At 40.0% G+C, this 23,654-nt stretch overlaps 1 protein-coding gene across 1 annotated transcript in view; it reads left to right on the top strand.

The window, feature by feature from the left end:
- The window catches only part of LOC141789878 (corticotropin-releasing factor-binding protein-like), an 87,146-nt gene that overhangs the window by 1,441 nt on the left and 62,051 nt on the right, over positions 1-23,654 (top strand). Inside the window, exon 2 of the mRNA XM_074669386.1 lies at positions 23,366-23,503. The gene's annotated coding sequence lies outside the window, so the exon portion shown is untranslated. The remainder of the gene's footprint in view (positions 1-23,365; positions 23,504-23,654) is intronic.

Below are 23,654 nucleotides of genomic sequence, written 5' to 3'. Positions count from 1 at the left end.
CCAATCAATCATTCATTCATTCAAAAACAAAGTCAAGGAATTATATTCTATTTAGAACTAACAATGTCAGCACTGTGGCTGTACATACCTGTGTCCTGTACTCTATTCTCTGTTACTTCCATTATCCCCCATTGAGTTGTCTTTTGTTACTTTTATATTTAATTTATTAATCTGTAATCTGAATTTTTAATCAGTTCTTTTAAAGATAGATGTGTTGGTAAATAGCATCTGGCAAATGTGCTGCCCAAATAAATAAATAAATAAAAAAGATATATATTTTTTAAACTCAGGTGCATTTACAATTGTCTAAATGTCAAGTAATGCCTGTTGTCCCCTATTCAAATAAATATAATATAAAAGATAATTGTTGTTTCATGACCCATGTGGAGTTACAGCAGCAATAATAGTTGAAATGTATTATAAGTCAACAAGGCCATTTTTTACATCACATTTGTATCTATCATTATTTCCTTTAAACATTTTTGAAGTTAACTATATTCAAGTCCCTGTGGGTCAAATAACATGCAATAAATGTCACTATGACAGTGATAATGATGATAATGATGATGATGATGATATAGAAGTCTATGCTGTTCAGTTGGATTCTTTTCACTCTGCAGAAGCAAAAGGATGTTTCCAGATCATACATAGCAGTGACCTCTTCTTCATCTTCAATCACAACATTTACTGTAAATGCTATATTACTTTACTGGAGAAGAGGCATCAGATTTTCTGAGTGCTTCTTTTCCTCTTTAGCTTTTTATTTTACCAGTCAGCACGAATAGCCACTTGGGGGAGCTATGATCTAGTATTTCTCCTTAGCTGGTTTTGCAGAATCCTTTCTCATTTGCCATCAATTTATTTTCATTCAAACAAAGGGTGGCCATGTGAAGAACATCACATCAGTTGACAGCCTGTAAATGTGATTTAAACATTTAAGCACCATTTACTCAGATTAAGTTTCAATTGAAGAACAAATGCTATTAGGTGCAAATCTTAGAGTATGCGGTGAATGATGGCGGTTAAAGTATTCCTTTTAATGCGTGATTTTTATGACTAATTTTTCAACCAAGGCAGCATGTTACTTTCTGCCCTGTAGCTGACTAAAATACCATCTTTATCTTTTGCTAATTTACTTTGGTTAATGAGTTAACAAACACCCTCATAGCCTTCTAATGTGCTTCTTCTCCATAACAGTATGTGCTTTACCTCCATGTTTTGTTTTGATAGACTGCACATAATCACAATCTGTAGATTCATTGCAATTCAACTCCTGTCCGCAAACACACACCCATGCACAAACACACACACAAAATGAGCATCGGTTCCTTCCCTAATCTTGTATTAATGGACCCAATCACAGACTCTATGAATAATCAATGACCAGTGGTCTGCATCCACAGTGCTGAGACCTTGAGTGAAACTGAATTTTCCTAATAAGACACACACACACACTCACTCACACACCTTGAGGCCCTAATAAGCACTAATGCACTATGGGTTGAGGATACGTCACATGGTTTGTTTGCTGCAGAATGTGAAAGATAAACATGCAGTGTGATGTGTGTATGTACTGTATGTGTGTGTGTATAGAGACTTGGTGTTAAAACCTCTGTCCTTGTCTTCTCCCTCGCTCTTGTCTCTCTTAGACGACTCCGTGTGGAAACAACCGCTTTGGCTAATAGCTGCTACATTAGTCTCTTAACCAGCTGGTCATCGCCATTTAGAAATGTTCATTAGGTCGCCGACCAGAGTGGATAGGTGTGACAGTTCTTTCCTTGCTGTTGACTGAAGAGAGACAGGTAAAGGGGAGAGACAGACAGACAGACAGATGGAGAGGAAGAGGGAAGCAATTTACCGGCCAACCTGACGACCAAGTGTTAAAAGCCGCCAATGCAATTATCCTCATATTGCCCCTGAATAAGAACCTTGTGCATAATTAGATCTCATTAAGGTCTATGAGTGTTATTTTAGGGCTCTGAAAAGGTTGGATAAGCAAGACTTGATATTATGGGTTATTAATGCTGCAACATCTGGTGCCATTCTGGTGATAGTGTTATAGTCTTCTGAGTGGGCTGGAACATCCAGTGTGAACAGATGCTATGACCATATAGTAAAACACACTGTAGGAAATATTATTCTTACACTTTTTATGGATAGACAAACTGTATATAGATGACTTTGGGGTCATATAGCTCTATATTTAGTGTGTAAATACATGCAGGTTTGTTTTTTTCTGTTGACCAGTCAGAGCACATTACACACCGCAGAGGGAAACAGCCCTCTGTCGCCGGAAAAGCGATTGATTCTCCATTTCCATATTAATGAGCAGATTTGTTAAGAGCCTGCAGGAGAGGGAGAAAATAACAGGGTCTTCATAGGGCACGACATTTATAAATAAAGCTGATGCAGAGAAAAATGGAAATTAAACCTTTTAGTTTAATAAATTTGAGGCGTCCGCAGCAAAGCGAGCGATTTGCATTTCCATTTGTGGCCAAATAATGAGAGTGCGGGTCCATGATGAGTCTGCTCGTGCTGCTTTTGGGTCTCAAACAGTCAGACAATCACTCCAGCGTGCAGCCCTCCACGTCAATGTCATTAGCTCGGGCCTGTTAACTCTGCTCCTTGGCTTTCTGAGATTATTTGGTGAGCTTAGAGATTCCTTTTGTCGCTTTGAGTGAGAAACAGGATTTCACTCAATGTAAAAATTTATTCACTTGTGCATTTTTCCAACCTGGATGTGTTGATATTTTTCACCTTAAATATTCAACATCCTGTATACATGCAGGTGTCACTTTAAAATGATCCTTTTGGTGCTCTTAAACAACTCTGTCAGAAAGAGTCTGTGTCTTTCTCTCTGCCTCTCATAAACACCTGCACTTAGACACACTCGACACACAACTCACACACGCACACAAAGCATCACTGATTGAATTTATTGGGGAATGGATGTTGACTAGACCACTCCAAGTAGGCTAGATTGTTGTTGTTCCCAGATTGACAGACAGACCCAGAGCGGCTGATTGAAAGTGCCTTTTAGCTTGCTCTCACTGTATATTTGATTTGGCAAAATGGAAGGGGAGTCCAGTCTTTTCCCAGGATGCAAACACAAGCCCCTGTGTTTGTGTGGGAGTTGTGTGTGTGCGTATTTATGTGTGCCATGCGTACATTGCCGAGTGGATGCTTTAGCAAATTCTGCATAAAATGTACCCCCTTTCAGGTATTAATTGAATAATGCAAGCACTTCTCTTGTCAGCCATCAAGTGGGCCACTTTCTCAGTGGCCTGCGCTGCTCTCCCTGCCTGCGAATTGACGAGATTTATCTGTGTTGTTCCAGCCAATGGATGCCATTTGTTCCAAATGTTTGACATAAACATGCAAAGAGCAGAGGCGTGCACTCATAAAATAAGCTTCCAGACTGTTGTTTTACAGCCCAAAGGGACCGATGGGATGTGGTGGTGGTGGTGGTGGTGGGTTGGTGGGGGCTTTCATCCTATCAAATCATGTGGAGCTCTTGCTGAGCCAACGGTGTGTTAAAGTTCCCTTTCAAGCAGTGATGTGATGAAAAGGAACATTTGCTGCCATAAAGGAAAGAAGGAAAGAACGGAAGGGGAGAGTGAGAGAAGAAGTGTGGAGGAGAGATGCGCAGCGTTCTGCTAAATATGAACACTTATTTTCCATGCCTTTAATGGGACACATCTCATTTGGTGCCTTATGTCTGTCTCCAAACTGTAAAGGATATTTAGTTTTATACCTGTAGAAATTCCCCCATAATAGAGACAATATTGGCGTATGGACTCTCTACTGAATCTTCTGCATGCTTTTAAGTGCTATTAGGACACCTACAGTAATAATGCAGCTTTAGAGGAATGAAACCAGTTTAGTTTAGAGGTTATATTTGATTTTTATTTTTGCATGGAAGTAATAAGACAATAAGATTAATCAGGATATCTCTTAATAAATGTCCTATGCTAGAAATCCCCCTCAGATGTTGTCTATATTGTGTGTATGGATTAGTTAGGTGTGTGTGCACAGGTTTGTGCGTGTGTGTCTTTTGTGCACATTGAGGTTCGATTTGCTGATTTAGCACCCCTCTAATTTTCCACAGGGTAATATTTGCCTCACCTGCTGCCATCTGTTTATATTATGCGGGTGAATATGTTTGTCTAAGGATATCAATAATCATAAACAAAGCCATGACTCTTTCACCTCTCCCTCTGCAAACCGCTCGGCTGTCTCTCACACACAACACTGCTCTCAGCTCTCGCCCTGATTGCACACAGTCGACATATTTCAGCGTGTAATTGGTGAAAAGCAAACGTTATCAACCCTAGTTTCAGTCAAAGTATACACGCACACGTGGAGTGCATAACCACACACACATACAGACATAAATTCACACACTCTGTGCTGTGGCTCATGCCTTGACTGAGCGTGTGCTCTCCTATTACAGACAGTAATTACCGTCAGTCACCCTGTGTGTCCATAACAAGCCAGCATAATGCCCTAATCAGGCCTGGATTAATCTAACCCTCTCTCTAATCACTCTAAAAGTGATTTATATTGTTTTTCCTGTTCGGAACAAATGAAATCTGTAGCCTAAATTAATACTGGCTTTTCATCACTGGGAAGTTAAAAAGCCAGTAACCGTCACATTCTTGTCATTAAGGCTGTGTCTGTGGAGACACTCACAGGCACACACACACACACACACACACACACACACACACACACACACACCCATGCTTGAATATGCATTTAAGTTGTAAGGAGAAAATATGTAATATAATATTCCATTAACTTGGGAAACTAATAACATTAGTCTTCTGCTGAGAAAGGCTTTCAGACTGAGCAAATGGGGTCATCAGAAGAACAACTAAAATTTTATTGCTACTTTTTATATTACACATCCTGCTTTGATTTAATAATTACAATCTGAAAGAATGGATGCTGATAAATTACTTTTACAGTTGTTGCTGCTTTTTTCAAGAACTTTCTGCGCTGTAAATTAAGTGCGCAGAGAGTTTATTGGCCAGCCTTAGGTGTATGTCAGCACAGGAATATTTTTGCTCAGTAATGGACATGAAATCATTTTTTATCCATCTACCAATTATTGTGATGAAAAATGCTCTATATCATTCTCTACAAGTCATTTGTCAAATTGTATCAGGCACAATCTTGCAATTTCTTGGTCCCGAGCTTTCATTTAACATAGCATGCCTCCTACTTTTTGAGCGTGCCTCCTACTTTGTTTCATTTCCATTGTTAAACAAATCAATTCCAACCCTGGCTCACTTCCCATTGTTTTTCATTATGAAGAATGGAGGCCGGACACGAATCATAACAGAACCCTGAAATTTCCTGCTCACTACTCAGTTTGTGCCCGGAATACAAACCGGCTCACAAGACGCACATTTTAACAAATGCAAATTGTGAGCCAATCTGGTCGAGCTATCTGGGCTCCCTGGTTCCATATTCATTTCCTCCACCCCGCTGTTCACAAACTTCAAAAACAATCCCGGGGTTAACCTCAGAGGGATCGGAAATGGAGGCCTGACAGTGTCCACTATGTCGCTCTCTTTTCTCCTACTTTATCTCTTTCCCTCCTCCACGCTCTTCAACCTTTTGCTCCCCTCTGCTTCCTCCCCTCAACCCCTCTTCTCCCCTCTTTGGTCCCCTCTCCCCTGTTCTCTTCATGCTGTGTAATTCTCATCTTACACACTCTGTTGCTCTGGACTATGAATAATGCATGGTGTGTGAGAAATCCTCAATCTCATGCTTGGCTCCCAGCGAGCATTACGGAGCTTGCATCTCTATTACGGAGATGAATAGGAGAGAGAGAGGGAAGGGGAATATCACATAGGATACGCTCTAACTTCATTGTTTGTTTTTTGGCGTTAAAGCCCCAATCTGGGATTGTTATTAAAGTACATATGAATTATGTATATAAATATACAAGGACAGGCTTGCTAAGGAAAAAAATCATACTGTCAGAACTTTTATAACCCACCATATCTCTACCTGTGCTCTGTTTCCCTCCTGTACAAACAGGAGCAAACGATTTAGGGCTTCAGAATAGATCTCATGCTTTTACGCTGCAGGCCCTTGAAAAATAATTTATACCCAGTTAATCAATTTTTCTATGGAACTGCTTTGAATTCAATCAAATAATGCTATAAAAAGCAGTGCCACTCCACTTATTTTTCTCTGCTTTGCTTCAATTCTATAGAGTTTTCTTTTTAACCTTCTGTGATTTGATTTTTCAGGACATGATATGATAGCAACCACAGGGACTTCACAAATAAAAACAACAGAGTCAGTGTACTGTACAGCAAATCTCTGCTTGTGTGATTGCCACCTTTGGAAACTTGTTTATATCTGAAATACTAAAAACTCAGGTAAAAAAAAGCAGGACACAAACGCCTCAGACTCTGCAAGAACAGGTCGGATAGAACTCCATTATTTTCAGTTTTGTCACACTGGGAACAAAAGTGTGCTTGAACCAGTTTTGTAGTCATCATTGAAAGTGTAAACTCACTGAAGTGGCTGGGCGATGTCGCCTGTGAAGTGAACTTTTTTTTGACAATTTGTGCAGTCTCTTCTTATCGATTTCCCTCCTCGGGCCACATCAGGGATCTAGATTTCTTTTCCTCTGACAACCTCTGAGAAAGCGTTATGTATGTATTATGTGTTTTACTGTACGTGTGAGCCATTCCACCACACAGAGCCATGTTTTATGGAGTGTGTACCCGCGATAAAAGCACTCAAGAGTTAAAGTGCTTTTCTACCACGCTCAAAGCCATGTGTCAGCACTAGACCACTAAATCCACACAATTCCCCCCGAACAGTTCCCCTTCCTCTGATAGTCTATCATGGCTCTGTTTCAGGTGGCTGGACACTGTGGCTGACAGGGCTGAGTCCTTGAGGAGATCATGTGTCTGTGGAAAGTACAGAACAAGCACTAATGTTTGAGATTTCAAACTGTGTTGTTGCTCCCTTTTCTGTCAGTCTCTTCTGTGTTTCAATCCTAATGTCTCAACAAAACAGCAGTATATGATATATATAGATTGCTGGGGTGCTTTAAAGAATCGATGGATCTTCATCATGCAGGAAATAATAATCTGACACCAATATGTTATTTATTCTGTGCTTCAGGGAATGTTCTTTACATCTTTAAAATCTTTTTATGTTTCTGTCTTTACACTCAATGTTCCTATATCACATAATTTCAACCTCATTTTAAATCTACGGCTTCGATGGACAAAAACCTTATCATTTTTCCTTCAGTGCAAAAATCTTACAGAAATAAGCCTCCCAGTTTAATAGATATAGCTTAGTCTTTCCGTCTTTTTCACGCCCGTTTGGGATGACGCCCAGATGAATCACACTAACGACCTGGGCCCTGTGCTGCAGCACTGCTCTGAAATTAATATCTAAGGAATGGAGATATAGGGCAAATAGATGAGAATAGAAACCCAATATTCACTCCTGGGTACTACGTGCTCAGGCACAGAAACACACACACATACACACACATACATGCACTCTCATATACTGCACACAGAGGCTGACAGGCAGGCTATTATCCCCCAGCCCGGGCTGCCGTAATTGGCTATCGCTTTTTACAAATGTGGCTCCGTCTGACTCGCATATCAGCTCCCGTCTCATCAACCGTGTAGGGGTCACCATGTCCGCGCCTGCGAGTGTGTCTATGTGTGTCTGTATATGTGCATGTATATGTAGGGGTCACTGGTGTGCCCATCTCTCTCATGTCTCCTTCTCACATGTTCATTTGTGTCCATGCTAAACGAGCCAGCGGATGCTGGAAGTGTGTCACTGGCTGCCTCCTCTTTAGCACTGCCGGAGTATTTAGCCATTAGGCTGCTAATAGCATCAAGATGATTCCAACAGCGGCTAGCTGATGATGAAATATTAGCTTAGCTCATGCTGTCATTAGTTAGTCTGGGCTTGCCTTGGAGGTCAGGTCCCTTTTATTTCCCACACACAGAGATCAAACCCAGTTATCAACTGAATGTGAAGAGTCATTTCTTTATTCGGTCAGTTTGGGAAAAAGCGAATTTTTGACCTGACAAATCATGCAGATAATGTGCTGCTTTAAGTATCAATGCAATACTGAAGGAATGTATTTTCTGTTGTATTTAAGTGGCATGTTTGCCTGTTGGTAAAACTGGTGGAAGTTGGCAAAATTAAACAGAGGACATCCAACGCTCAGTGAATATGAACACAATTACAAATAGTAACATAACTTTGAAATAGATGAATCAACGTCTTTTTCTTTTCTTTTTTTAGGAAAGCAAAAATCATCTTGTCCCATGTTTACGAATGATCACTGCATGACAACCTTCAACACACTCCTCCTACAATAAAAACACTTTGAAACAAAATAGTAATCACCATTTAAGTTGGTGTCTTTAATATTCAAACTTATCTTCTATCACAGCTGTTTTGCTAATGATTAGAAGTAGAGATGCAGGATGTTGGGTTTATTTTTTGTCTCTATGCCAACATTTGGCAACACATTTGGCTGGTTACAGATATTTTTTTCTGCAGAGATTGCAGGGAACATCACCACTCTTCTGTATTGGAATTAACCTACAGTATTATGGTCCATGCTCTTATCATATTTGTTACGCAGTTCATTATTCATTTCTGAGGCAATATAAGAAAATACTTAAAACTGCATACGTATTTATAAAAACTGCTTTCAAACAAAAAGCAGGTCAGGCATTAAATCAAGTAAGCAGGAAGCCAATTATTTTATTGTTTGATTATATCTGCATGTTGGCCAATGTCTGATAGTTAATTTTAAAGCCTATATCAGCTGATACCAATAATGTACTGAATATATCGTGCATCCCCAGTAAGAAGTGATACCCGAAGTAATACTCGGAGATGGGTTCCTTTCATATTTGAAACGATACGGTGCCTGGAAATCGGTACCGGTACTTAGCAGTACCAATTTTTGGTATTTTTTTGTGTTTATGTGGTAAAAAATATTGATTTGTTCAATAATAAAATATATATTTTTTACAATTTAACAAATATATTCTTCAATATATAAATCTAAAATGCTTTGTTCATGTCCAGCATGGAAAATCACCTATTCTTCCACTTCCTCACAGTCACAAGGATGCGTTTAGGTACCCTAACATGGTACCTAAACATGGTACCTTTCGACTCTACATGAATCGATACCTGGTACTTTTGACATAATTCAGTCTGTACCTAAAATAGTACCTAATTCGGAACCAATCCCTAGTAATACTTGAACTATAATTCTGTATTTCTGACTCTGAAGTTTCTGTGTAAGTATGGATAGCCTTTGTCTCAACACAAGAGTTGTTTCTTTATCTGCCTTTAAGTTCAATCAAGCCTTATTTAAAATCTTGCCAAAATAAAGATAATTAAAATTACAAACAACTAAATTGTTATTATGAAGTAGACAAATACACAGCTGTTTACAGCTTTGATATTCAGTTGAGTCTGTATTATTTATTATCAGGAACCAAAAGCTGTATAATAGTTCCAAGTAGGAAAATGTGGGTTTCAGACTTTGCACCTTACCCAGACCTTGAGCTGTGCCCTGTTGAGCCGTTTCCTATAAAGAGGTGTATATCTTTGAAATTTAAAGAACTTGTAAAGGTAATAATGGTCATATGTTCCTCCTACATATGGAAAATATGTTTCATAGAGCACTGGTTCCTACACTGAAGCATGCAAAACCCAGTCTGAAATAGTTGATTATTCATGGATTTTTCCAAACCTTTATCCACCAAACTCTGACTCATTCTTGAGATTCAGTCTAAGTGCTTCATAATGTTTTAAAAAGATATAAACAGAGAAACTCTATGTCAGTAGATTTAGTATCAATGAAAATATCCAACTGCACTTTGGAATCATTTATAAGTACATGAAAATGTATGAGATAAGAGCTGATTTATCAGTTTCATTGTCTACAGTACCACAGCTCACCATGGCAATGGAGGTCTGCACTGTAAGAATCACATGAGCCTGGCAATCCATTATTAAAAACATTAATATTATTACTTTATTTGTGTTTTTATTTTAAAAAGTTTTAATTCTAAATTACTTAAAATGGTGTTGAAGCTTTGAAATCAGTGAACCAGTTTGACACAGTGGCTATAGTCCTTGTTGCTGTAGTCCCCTACCTCTCCAGCTGTCCTGTCTAAGAGGGAAAAATTAACTAAATAAAACCATTCTCATTGGTTGTATTGTATGTTGAGAGATGGTGTTAGACTTTCAAAGGTTTCAGGTAATCTAAAGGATGATGAAAAGAGTGATAAATCATCAACCTCTCATTGTCTTAGAGCATGGTAGGTTTGTAGTTTTACTTTGAAAGAGTCCCTCATGTCAGGCGTAATTACTTTCCCTCTTGGCGGGGCTCTGGAGCTGAAATTACATCAGCCATAATGGGGTTGATTTAAACTTATATTCAAGAAGGCACCTGCTTGCCTATCATACTCTTGCACCTTGTTAATCCTTAACCAAAGAATTAACCCTCATTACCAGTGTTGGATTACAGATGTGCGCTCCCTCTCCCTCTCCTACTCTGAATCTTCTCCCCTCTGTCCTGTTCTTACCCTCGCTCTCGCGCTCTGTGATAGAGGACGTCTGGGGTCAGCGATTCTGTCCTGTGTTGCCCCGCATAGTTCTTCCTGCATTCAGATTATCCTGACCTCACATCATCCTTATCAGCTGACCAACGAAAACCCTTTAAACCCCAACCCATCCGACCGCCACCTGCTCCCTCCGCTGAGCAAAGATTGCCTCATATCTCTCTGTGTGTTTGTCTATCTGTCTCTGTCTTACTTTGAGCAGAGGGAACAGTACGACTCAAGAGGAAACCGCGAGCAAATGCTTCAATTTCAAATGACAAAGTACAGACAGAGAGCTGAGCACTGGTGTGAGATGAGCTCTATCCTCAGGTGTCATTTAAACCCGGCCTTCTCTGGTCTGTAAATAACATGCCTTAGCTCCCACTTAGCACACAAGAGTCAAGTGTTTCTGAGGAAGATTGAAGGACAGGAGTGTGTGTATGAAATAGTTTTGTGGGTTTTACCAAGTGAGATTCTTGTATATCTCTTTTTTTAGGCATTTTTATGAAACGCATGATAAGTTCAGCTACTATGAGAGTTTCATTCCTTAGTCCTGAAATGCATTCTTTGATAGCACAGACTCTATTGCATTAATTGTGCCCCCTATTTTTGTTTATTTATTTATTCATTGACACCAAATTCTCAGATATTTTTTCATTGAATGTAACAATAAAGAAAACATAAGGAGAGATTTTCTTTAACATGTTTACAGTCAGGATCAAAAATCAAACATAAGCTGGTGTGTTTTTCTGTACAGAGAATTTCACTCCTCCTTTGTCGTCTTCTCCGCTCATCCCTCCTCCTGCGTCCTGCGTGCATTCAGATGAACGTCCAGTCTTATTGTGTGTGACCTCCGTCTCTCTGCCTGTTTGCTGTCTTAGATAACATTTTGACATTCCAGTCTCCTCCTCTCAGACACCAGCGATACCTCGGACCAAGGGTGGATGGGGGGCCCAATGATAAGGCTTCACTCACAATTAGCAGGCGGGGAGCAGGGAGGCGAGAGGGGGAAATTGAACTGTCAGAGAGAGAAGAGAAGAGAAGAGAGGAGGAGGAGTGGAGGAGGAGGGGAGGGTGTGTGTGACCCCCATCCTGCAAAATGGAGCCCGTCATAATTTGTTCATTTGGTGCCCATCAGGCTCTACCTTCCCTCTCTAACACCGCTCTGTTGACCTTCCTCCCTCACTCTCACCCTCTCCTCTCTTCCTTCATCTCTCATCCTCCATTTCACCTTTCTCTTTACCTTCACTCATCACAGCACCTCCTGCTTTTTGCACGCTTTTTTGGACCACATGTGATATGATTATGCTCCTCCTTAGCCACATCATTCTTATTAAATGCATCAATTGGAAGCTTGAAAAATTACCCAGAGGCCTGAGGAGCCTGGAGTCAGAGGAAAAGGAGCTAACAGGATGTAGGCCTGGGTCTTTCCTGCCTCTGTGAAGTATGTGATGGATAGTAATGTTTGTATTAAATAAGCAGAGAGGCTTTTAGCAGCGCTGTATTTAAATGTCACGTGCTGATGGGCCCTAATGAGATAATACAGCTGAGAGCAATTAGACTGCTGCAGCTACGCTCACAGAAGAATATTCACATCAACATCACATGCAGCAGGTGTAAATGTTCAACTCTGTGCTCAAATATGCACTGCATACAAGCAGGGAGGATTTCTGCATTAGAGGGGATTATACAATAAATAATGAATACATTTAGATCATTAAAAAAAGAAATACAAATTGTTTTTTGCTCATTGACAGCTGAACTCAGATTTTTCAGTAATGAAATAAACTCATTCCAGTATTTATACCAGTTATTTTCTTCTACTACAAGCTATTGTAGTTTTGCTGCCATCACAGAAACTTGATCTGTTCTGCTTTATGAAAATTTAGACTTCAACACTAGTAACACTGTTTAGTAGTTAAGGATATGTTTACTATCAATCAAGACGCTTTCCTTTTTGTTTTTACATTTCTGAGAAATGTTTTATATAAGATAAAATAGGCCTTTGGACTCCTGGATTTGAAAATTAAAGCTCCAGTGAGGAACTTGCAGTTGGTGTTGAGTTTAGTGTATGCAAGGTTATAATAGTTTTGGATTTGTCATTATAGTTTAGTCTTAGTTAGTTTTGACATTTTTTCCCATTACAGTTTAGTTTTAACTAGTTTTAGAGTGGGCATTCTAGTTTTTATTTAATTTTGATTTTTGCAACAAGGCTTAGTTTTAGTTTAGTTTTAGTGTAATTTCAGTTTAGTTCTAGTTTTTCATACCTTATTAACCAGGTGCAGGATTCAAAAAGGTCAGAGTAAATATATTTTGTTATAGTTTAATTTCCAGTCCAACATAGTGCTCACTGCTCAGTCAGTGCTGATACTGAATTGCTGGCTGCTGCCTTAAACACAAGAAAATGATATCAACTTAATATAATAATTTAAACATAAATTACATAAAAAATAATGTTAACATAAATTACATAAAATTAATATAAACATAAATTATATAAAACAATATAAAATGAGCTTTAATCAGAAACTTGGACTCTGTAACAATTAAAGTCCGACTAACATGAAATTAAAGTATTACAGATGCTCTGATTCATTGCTCCACCACGTTTCGCTGCAGCACAGCACACAACCAGTCAGTGCAGTTAACTAGCATGTCCCAGTACGTCACTATGATGGTGCCATACGGCACTGACAACTGCCGAAAACTATCGTAAAATTGGTTGGGAAAATGTGTCGTATTAATTTAAATCCTAGAGGCTATTAATATTGTCAAAAACGATAACTAAGGACATTTTGTCTATAATTTTGGTTAGTTTCAGTTAGTTTTATGAACACAAGATACAGGTTTGGTTTACTTATCGTTTTTGTTTTCTTTTCTAGTTTTTACTAGTTTGAGTGAACTGTAATGTATTTTAAAATTTAGTTTTCGTTTTTAGTTTCGTTTTTAGTTTCGTTTAAGTCAACTATTATAACTATTATAAATATTATATTATGATTATTATAATTCTACCAGGTTTTTCTCTTGTATGCTTGTTTGGAGTGTTTTTGAATAAAATAATCTCCTCCCACTTTCTTTTTTGAAAGCCAAACTCATGAAGAATATTTGCTGTAGAAAACATAAATAAGAGCTATTCAGGCACCGATTACAGACACTGAAAACAACTCCATAGAAGGGTGTATTTAAATCCTGATAGTCTTTAGTGATTTGCTTCAGCAGTTCGTTTAAAATGGCAGTGATTATTTCAGTAGTTCAGTTTTATACCAGGCTAAAAAAAAATCTCTTCAGTGGAGCTTTAACAGTGAAATCTCTTGATGTTCTGCACCATTAACATAGAGAATGAAAATTTCTGTCTTTATCCGAATGTTTTTATTGTTCGTAAATTATTATTATTATTTCACAGCGAAGATATTAGAGATTCTGGTATGTCCATGAGAAACCACCAAAATCAACACCAAAATGGCCTTCGCAGGAACTTAAAGATCATATATTGATAGATTTTGCAATGTTTAGAATAGAATTACAAGGATCAAGATAACACTGAGATGTATCATTGTGACTATGCTATGTTTTCTGTGTAATAGTTAACCATTGACCTGCAAATATGCAATGTTGTCATGAGCTAACTTTGTTAGACCTCTTCTTAAAGCCTCAATCTAAACATCTTTAAATATGACATTAAATCAGGAGACAATCCATTAATAACATTTACATGAGAATCAAGAAAAAATAGAAAAAAAGATACCAAAGGCATAATTTGATTTTTGAGTAAGTTTTTTCCTCATCATATAAACTTCATATTTTCATTCATTCATTCTTCATAGCTTTTTGTATGAAGTCGTAGCAGCTTAAGTATAAGTAATTTTTCTAACATGGAAAGGATAATTTGATAAATCTCGCTGCTGGTCTTTTCGTTTTAAATGGTCAAGTTTTCAGCTCTTGAAGCTCTTAAATGTCTTTTTGTTAAAGTTTTTGAGTTTGAAATTTAAAACTGTGCTATAGCCCTTAAATAGAAATTAGACATGAAGTATTATCTTCTTTGTTGTACAAGTTTAGTTAACCATTTATTAGTTTAATCTACCAGTTAAACTGAGAACACTTTGCTGATAAGACAGAATAGATTTTTATCTTTCAAAATCCTCCTGTCTCTCCCTCTCCACAAAGAACGCTGTGTGAATTGTTATATGTCAGCAACAGTGTGTGTGTGTGTGTGTGTGTGTGTGTGTGTGTGTGTGTGTGTGTGTGTGTGTGTGTGTGTGTGTGTGTGTGTGTGTGTGTGTGTGTGTGTGTGTGTGTGTGTGTGTGTGTGTGTGTGTGTGTGTGTGTGACAGAAAGGATACAGGTGTTGTTAGCAAGCTCTGAAGGTGACTGCTGGTCTCATCCATCAAACCGGCTTTCCTCAGGCTGATCCCTAATGGATCCCCTCAATCAGAGCCGCTCACTGTCAGTCGCAGCGCAACAAAATGAGAAATCAGGCAACTGGTCGCGCAGCCAAGGTTGGGAGTCATATAAAGGGGACAAAGTGATAAAGACCAGCTCGTGTCCAGCCTGTTGATTAGTATTGAGTGATCCCAGCCTTCCAGCCGCTCATGACGGAAACAGGACATCAATCTGGACAAAGCTACTTCTTCAACAACTATAATTCTGTAGCACATTTGCTTCAGCCAAACCTACAAACTTACTTTCAGATGGATTCAATATGCATACAGCCTGTACCTTGAGAATGGACTCCCGAATTAGACCCTTTTAATAAATCAGTATAATTTGGTAACAGGGTACGGACTGACTGTGCCAGAGGTTTTGATTTACTTCTGCACAATTTCCCAGAGTAATGCAAATGTTAAATGAGATGGTAAATGGACTAAGCCTTCTTTATACTCTTGAAAACAGTCCTAATGTAGTTATCAAGTGTTAACGCACTTCACTTTACCATAGGTCATTAAAACCTATGAAGGGAGAACAGATTCAAACAAAGCGCCGTCTTTATTCGTCCGTGTCCGGGCCTCCTTATATGTTAAAGGCTGCCTCTGTCCTCTCTTTGCAATGATTTGATTTGAGAGGCTAATATACTGAAAGCCTCTTCCCCTGTTTGTCTCCAGCTCCTCATTCTCTCAGCTTTAAAAGCCCAAAGCCTTTATTATTGAAAAGACCTCTGTTTGGTTTTTAGGGTCTAACAAAATAGTGTTCCACATTTTCCACAGGATGAAAGGAGTTTGAGTGGCAGCAGAACCTAAAATAGATTCATCACGCAGGATGTCTGTGTGGGGCTCTTCAATAGACAGGAAGGAGGGAAGGTGAATCATAGATATGTGGAGGGATGGTGAAGTAATCAAACTAAAAGCTCTTTGTCTTGGTGTAGGATGTGATTCACTGTCCAAACGTCAGTCACTGTTTCATTGTCCAATATTTGGCACAAACCATCATATCAGAGAGAAGCTCAGATTTTTTTTCTTTAAATGATAATTAGACTGTACTTTCTTTTCACTTTTCTAGTTTTCTGACCACTCAAAGCTACTTCACACTTCATGCCACATTCACTCTTTCTTATTCATAAACTGATGGTCGAGGCAGCTTTATGAAGTGAAGTGCCCACATGAGTAACACATTCACACACTGATGGTTATGCCTTTGAGAGCTATTTGAGGTTAAGTGTCAGTGACTTTGACATGAGGCTGCAGGAGCGGGGGATTGAACCTTCAACCCCCCTGCAACCCCTCAACTTTTACTAACCCACAGTGTTTTATCAAACCAACACTCAAATGTTTTCTATGATTGAAGAGATTCACAAACCACAAGCATTTTGACAAGTGTTCATCTTCTCAGTTCTTATTCATCTTTTGTCCTTGTGTCAGACAGATGCTTGTCTCTTGAGAGCGTGGTCGTATTATTATTGCTGGTGATATTGATTTGGAGGCCTGTACACAGTTGTACATTCAGCTGTCTGTTGGTGGGCTCGCCCATCATCATGAGGCGTGTGTGAGACTAGGAGCACCAGGGGTGGTGTGAGCACCCATCAGAAATTAATCAGAGATTTAATGCTGCTTCTTTCTTCTTTGTCTCCAGGGGTTTGAACATTTTTCATATTTCAAAAAAGAGCATTTGGTTTTTCAGGGTGTTTTCACAATCAGTCAATAAGTCTTAGCTCAGTCTTAGCTTAGCTGCTAGCTTATTTGAGCTGTAATCAAAGGGACCAATGAGGTTTGGCCAGGTGGTTCAGCTGTACACCCCATGTACAGACGCTCACAGACTTGAATCAGGTTGAATCTGACCAGTGGTCATTTTGAGGACTTACATCTCCCACTCCATCTCCCAGATTCCCAGTAAGAGAAGGCATGGTCAGCACCCCCAGGGCTTCATCATACAGCTAAAACATACATATGCTTTATGAGTACGCATTCATTGATTACTTAAAGCCCTTGTGAGGAACTTTTGCTTATATCATTTTTGAACATCTCCTGTACAGGAGTAAATTTGTTTTCCGACAAGGTATCACAACATTCTTTTTGTTTAGTCATCATTTCAACAGCCAAACCATCACTGTGAATCTTAGCTGTACAAAATGTAAACAAAGTCTGTTTCAACAACCTTCAAACTGGATTTGAACATTGAAAATAGCTGAATTGAAATATGCAGTCTTAGCTTCGGTCTGTTTCATGAACAGAAAAAAAAAACCTTGCAGAGGCTTAAAATTAAGTCAAATTTATTAATTTTCGGCATAAGCTGAGGTTTGTGCCAAACATTTACTGTGAATACTCATCCTGGGATGATTATGTTGTTTGGATTTAATGTGCAGCCCAATTGTGAAGCGTGAAAAGCCTGTGCAATTTTGTGAAAAGGCTTCTGTGTTGAAATTAGGGCTGCACGATTATCGCAATCGCAATCGCAATCGCAATGTCAGCACACGCAATTATGTAATCGCAAAAGAGGATATCGCAATCGCAAATGCAATGTCAGCACATGCAATTCAGATTTTTCTCCATGATAACCAAGCAAGCCTGTAGACTCATCATGACACAACTTTTTTTATTAAATCGCAAGCACAATCGCAATCGCAATATTGTCCACCTAATCGCAAATCGCACCTTTTCCCCAAATCGTGCAGCTCTAGTTGAAATACAAAATCTGTCACTAAAGGTAAAGAGTAAATAAGCAGTTGACTCCACGATGAAACAGAAATAATAATCTTTAATTCTTAGATGCTCTGAAACTGTTTAAAAATGCTACATACAACTGTACAGCTTTGGCTCTCAAGCAAAGATGGTCCTCTTCTCTCTGATTTCCCCACCATCGGTGTCGTAGGCTTAATTTATGAAGAGGACAGCTGTCTCTACATCTGGTCGAAGTCTCTCTGCTCGCATCGTCCGTCTCTTTGTCTCACCCTCCACGTTCCTCTCCCTCTGAAGCTAATGAAGGCTCCTTGGTTACAGTCCATGATTATCATACAGATAGGATCATATCCCATTGATTTTATGCAGATGATCACCTTTCTGTGTACGCAGGCCTGATGGTGGTAGTAATTTACAGAAGAAAATCAATTACCCTCCTCGTCTGCAGGAGTAATTGTTTATTATTTTCCTATTAGACAAACTGTGTTGATCAATGTTATGGAAAGATTGCCCATGAATACTATCAACATAAATAGATTTGCCTTCGACATTAGCACTAGTTTTCCTTTAATGACCTGTACAATGTCACACCAATGGCATAGGCTGAGATATAAGCACTCAGTGCATCTGGCACTGTTTACCTGTGTCTGTGTGTACGGGCTTACAACACTGATGTAGTGCTGTATCTTTGTTCAGACGTTTTTGTGAGGAAAAGTCTTACAATGCTTCTTTTGTGGACCAAGAAACCCTCTTAAATCTTTGAATCTCCCTGGTGGTCCTCAGATTTGCCATCCTTAGATGTTTAATGCCGTTATGAAATGAATATGTGTAAGATACAATAAGCTGAGGATCTTAAACGACACTGTTGTTGTTTCACGAATGTGCTGTTGATGTGAATCGTCAGTGGTTCCCTCAGCTCCGTCCACAGCCCCTCTGCCTGTATCAGCGTCGATTGATCTGGACACAAACTAATCACTATTACTCACTGAGGTAATTGGCCCGGCCCAGATCAGAGAGAAGCAACCGATCGACTGGTGGGTGATCGATACTCTGATCAGAAGAGGAGGTAGCAGAGAGTAAGGATGCAGAGGAAGGAGGAGGGATGTTTTGTAATGTCCCAGATCAATCTGACTGAACGGCATGCTGTCAGGGTGTGTTCTAGTCCACCTATCAAGCTCACAACACTGACCAGTTCAACTTTACTACCACAGCTTTTCTCCCAGGTGCTTTTTTTCCTCTGCCAACATATCTGGATTCAGCAAGAGTTCATGGTCTCTACAATTTTGTGTACACTTAGTATCAAGCCACTTCTGAATCTTACCTGGGCTTACGCAAAAAAGAACTCGACAGTAACACCACTGTTCAGAGTCCTCTTCTTAGATAAAAATAATTTTTGTGTTACATTTGGACCCAGAATCAAGGACCCAGAGAGTATGGTTACCAGAGTTAGTGACAGCTTGGGGTGCAGTGTCATCTGCTGTTGTTGATCCTCCTTGCTGTGTTTCTGAAGTCTGTAGCCCAAGAAGCTGTTTACCAGGAAATTTTAGAGCTCTTCATGCTTCATTATGCTGAAAAACTTTATGGAGATGCTGATATCATTTTCCAGCAGGACTGGGCACCTGCCCACACCGCCAAAAGAACTGAAAGCAGGTTAATTGTATAAGTATGAGGCCAGTTCCACAGGTATTTTCAAAAACAAATCCCCCCCCCCCCCCCCCCACCTTCATTTTTAAAAATACTTCCGTCCACACGCAGCGGGTAAATCCGCTGGTGCGTGCGGATCGAGCCATGCTGAACAAAAAATGGGCAGTATTTTCCAGACGTAAAACCCGTGTCAGCCAACCAGAATGAGCTCCAGTCATTCAGCTGTGACGTTTAAGAACCGAAAACTCTGTTTACCGGCGTCTACATCTAACCACGAGTTTCCAATGTCTCCACTTTGGCCGGAGTTTTTAGAAAACATCGTTTTCGGTGACGTACAGTCGTGTAGACGACAGGCGTAAACGCATAAAAATATATGCTTTTTCTTAAATACCCGGCTACGTGTGGAAATGGCCTGAGAGAAAGGGATGCATGATCCTCGGCTTCTTTAAAGTCAAGATGGCCCAAAGGTCCAAGTGGTCTGAATCCGACAAACTAGGCTGCGCCTAACATACAGGGCATGTGGAAAACAGGATCACTCAGAAACTACACAACAACCAGCCTGACATTTGGATTTTTTGAAGCCTCAAAGAGGAGATGGATCCTTTCCATCTTAAAGATTTCATAAGCTGTACTGTAAAAGTCTGTTGCAGACACAGTTTATTGTTGTTTATTGTTCCTGAATAGCTATACTCAGTATTTGAAATAATTGTTTGGTTTTGGATTGGTCAATGGATAAAAGATTCAAACAATTTTTTTTCAGAATCACAAGTGACATCTTTCCTAAATACATTCCTTATCTCTTTTTTTCTTCTTACATCAGCTTTGTACTCAAACACAGGCCTAAAGTCAGGTGGTAAAGCTTTGTTTGCTGTGACCCATAGTTCTTCCAGCAGCTGGAAAACCTAAATACTGCGACTTGTGAACAGGTGTAATAAAATATCTAAAGACACTTTTTTTTCACAAAATGCTGTCCATGAGGTTGAGTTTGTTGTCCTTCATTGAAATTTAGTGTTTTGTCCGGGCTTCTTCAGAAATGCATGAATTAGTTTCCTTTCTGGGAGTTTCTCAAGATGATTCCTCTTTTTCCTGCTGTTGCCTTCACCAAGATGCTTATTGTTTCTGAGTTGTTAAAATTTTCCAGAGACTAAAATCCAAACACGGAAACATGAATATTGAGAGAAGAAATTGTCGTGATGCTTTTTTTATTACTAATATAAAGATGCCCATGCGCCCAATCCTAGAGGCTACTCAAAACAGCTCTAAACATTTAGCCTTAGCTTTTCCCTGTTCAGTGTATTTCATGGAAAGAGCAGGTGGTCCTAATATTTCATGCTTTCAGTGTGTTTGTACCCCTCGGCCCCCACTCCTGCCCTCGTCTATTCCTCATCCCACTAGAGCCCATTTCTCTTTCATCCTGCCGCTCGTCGTTCTCCTGCTCTTAGGAGGTTCCTGCTCGACCAGACAGAACGCTGAGTTTCAGAGCGCCAGGCCCTCATCTCAGCATCTCCCCCGACGCTGCTCCTCCTGTCTCACTTTCTCCTCCCCTCCATCTCCCCCTTTTTTCTCTGTCTTCCCTTTCTCTCTTTTCCCCTTTCCTTCCCTATCTCTCTCTCTGTGGTTGTTGATTGGGTGTCTGAGTGCTTGTGGCAGCTGTGTGTTGTGTGTAATAGAGCAGAGAGGCTAGTCTGAATACAGCGATGGGAGAATTTGTTTATGTGAGAGATGCATAGATGGAGACAGGTCTCCAGACGCTGCGGGCTCCCTCTCGCTGTCATCCCGCATTCAGGCCCTGACAGGAGATCTGAGATGGCCAAATATGCCAGACGCTCGACCCAAATCCCCAAGCTGCACCCCACAATCCAACCTGTGTGTGTTTGTGTTTATTCAGATTTGACAGAGTGATTCTGTGTGTGTGTGAGCGTGTGTGTGTGTGTGCACGCCTGCAGGATTGCATGAATGCTTGATCAGATTCCCCTGCCACAGGCTCGGTCCAGGGTCCATTACCACTGAGCGATAGAGGGGAGAAACTCAACCGGCTATTCTCTTTTTATCCCATCCCAGTGATCTCTTTCTTGTGCTGTGATATGTTAAGTCTGTTCAGTGGGGCAAAGATGCAGCTTCAACAAGATGTGTGTATGTCCGGCTCAAACAGCTCATTTAGCATTTTCATTCCCGCTCTCTGGTGCAATGGTCGCTGCATTTGTGTCTGATACTTGCAGCGGTTTGTCCGAGTTAGCCTTGTCACTTCAACCTCGCATCTTCGGGGACGTTTTACTTTGTCTTTGTGTCGCTTTGATATGGATGATGCTTTATTCAAATCAAGCGTTTCAATTGAATAAACTGCTTTTTTGCTTTGCTTTCTTTAGTTTTCCAGTGCACTATCTTGTTTGGTGGAGCTTCCTTTCCCTAAATTGAATCCTACAAATGTGTTAGAATAACACTCTTTAAAAAAAAAAAGGACCATCAAAGAAGTCTGAATGTGGAGGGGTTTGTGTGTGCAGCTGCAGAGTCCACACCTCTCAATGCACCTTTGCTTAAAAACACGGAGCATGCATTCTGCAAGCGACCACAGTCGACATGTTGTGGCCTTCAGCAATCACATTTGATGCTCCTTAATTACCCAAACACTTCTCCCCCTCCTTCTTTCCTCACTTGCTGCCTCCTTTCCCCGCTCAGCTGCAGAGACGGTGCGTTTGCTTACCGCTCTGCCTTTGCCTAAGTGTTCGCCTGCATGTAAATTAATCTTGATTCACTTTCCCCCTGCCCCTGCTGAGTGCTACAAATTACCCTATAGCAACGAAACAGCAGCAGTGAAAAAAAGCCAAATTGCTGCACTTGATAGGCTGTTGCTCCCGTGCTTTATGCCATTACATTAGGGCCACATAATGAACGCTCTCTTGTGAAAAGTAGTGTGTTGTGGGTTTTTAATTCATCCTGAATAGGGAATGTTTGTGTCTGCGTGTACGTGTTCCTCCACAAGGAGCTTTAATGAAGGAGGCCGTGCTGAGTAACCAAGCAGCATGTAGCGTGTATTCACTCACAGTACAGCCCACCCTCCCCAAACGTCAGCATCCATCATTCCATTTACAGGAGCTTGACAAAATTAGCTGCCTTTTGTTGCCCAAGTCCCTCTAATTAGCTGGGGAAGAAGGAAAAAAAACAGGCTTTTGACACAAACACAGGCAACACATTCACTTACCGCAGCACTTGTCTCTGTGTGGATGTTAATGCCAGAGAGGTTGAGGTTTTAATTCAGCAGAACAAGAATTGGCTTTGGCTTGAGTGCTTCGTTTTCCACCCTGACTGCTCTTCACAAATGTCCCGGCCGTCTTTTTATTGCTTTTAAACTACAGTTTTATGTTCTTTCTTCGCTGATGGATGTTGACTCAGAACTCGCACGCTCGCCTGTTGAGAAGTCGTCCCCCGTCTTTGCTCTGTCATCACAAACAAAAGTTTTATTCCATGCGCTGTGTTTGATGTTAGTCAAATTTTCTACTGCATATAAAATAACCTTGACTATTGACAAAAGAAGGACACTCACTGTGGGTATGCTGTCCTACGTTTGTGTGTGTATGTGTGTGTTTGTGTGTGTAAATCAATGACAGTGAATGGGAGGAACCCCTCTACAAACCCTCATCTTTCATCTTGAATAACCGATATCATAAACAGACGCTGCTCATCAATCTCACCTGTGTTCCCGATACAAAGATGGGGGGCAGGCCTATTTCCCTCTCTTTCTGCAGACCTGATGACATTTACTAAATTGCCCTATGCGTGCGTGTGTGAGCGAGTGTGTGTAAAGTGTTTATGTGTGTGTTTGTTTCTGTGCCAAATCTTTGTGCTTGGCAACATTTGTGCAAACTTGACGCTGTCTGTTTGTATTTCAGTAATACTGTAGATCAATTTGTTCTGAGTGGACTGTGTGGAGGCCTTGGCATTTTATTTTTTTTTCTTATTTATATATTTTTATTTTTGCAGTCACCTGTACTTGCAATTGTGCAGCTCCACCAGTGTCCACAGAGGGGCAGTGCAGCAGTTTGGAGCCGCTGTGGACAAGGACAGAAAATGAAATAAAAGTGGGAATAAATCAGGAAAAGCAGCACACATGAAGAAGAGGTAAAGATTGAATTATGTTTAATGATGTCATTTGGAGAGGAGTGTGCTATATTATAACAAATGATAAAAGTGTGTTTTAATGAGGAGTCATAAAGACTCGGTAGACAGTCTTATTCAATAGGCCTCAGAATGGGCTCGCAAGGGTTGAAGA

Source organism: Halichoeres trimaculatus, unplaced genomic scaffold (assembly GCF_033239565.1).
Source record: "Halichoeres trimaculatus isolate MK-OKI-2021-1 unplaced genomic scaffold, fHalTri1.1 fHalTri1_scaffold_5, whole genome shotgun sequence".
Taxonomy (NCBI): domain Eukaryota; kingdom Metazoa; phylum Chordata; class Actinopteri; order Labriformes; family Labridae; genus Halichoeres; species Halichoeres trimaculatus.
The sequence above is the reverse complement of the archived record's forward strand: the minus strand, read 5'-3'. Positions and strand labels throughout refer to the sequence as shown.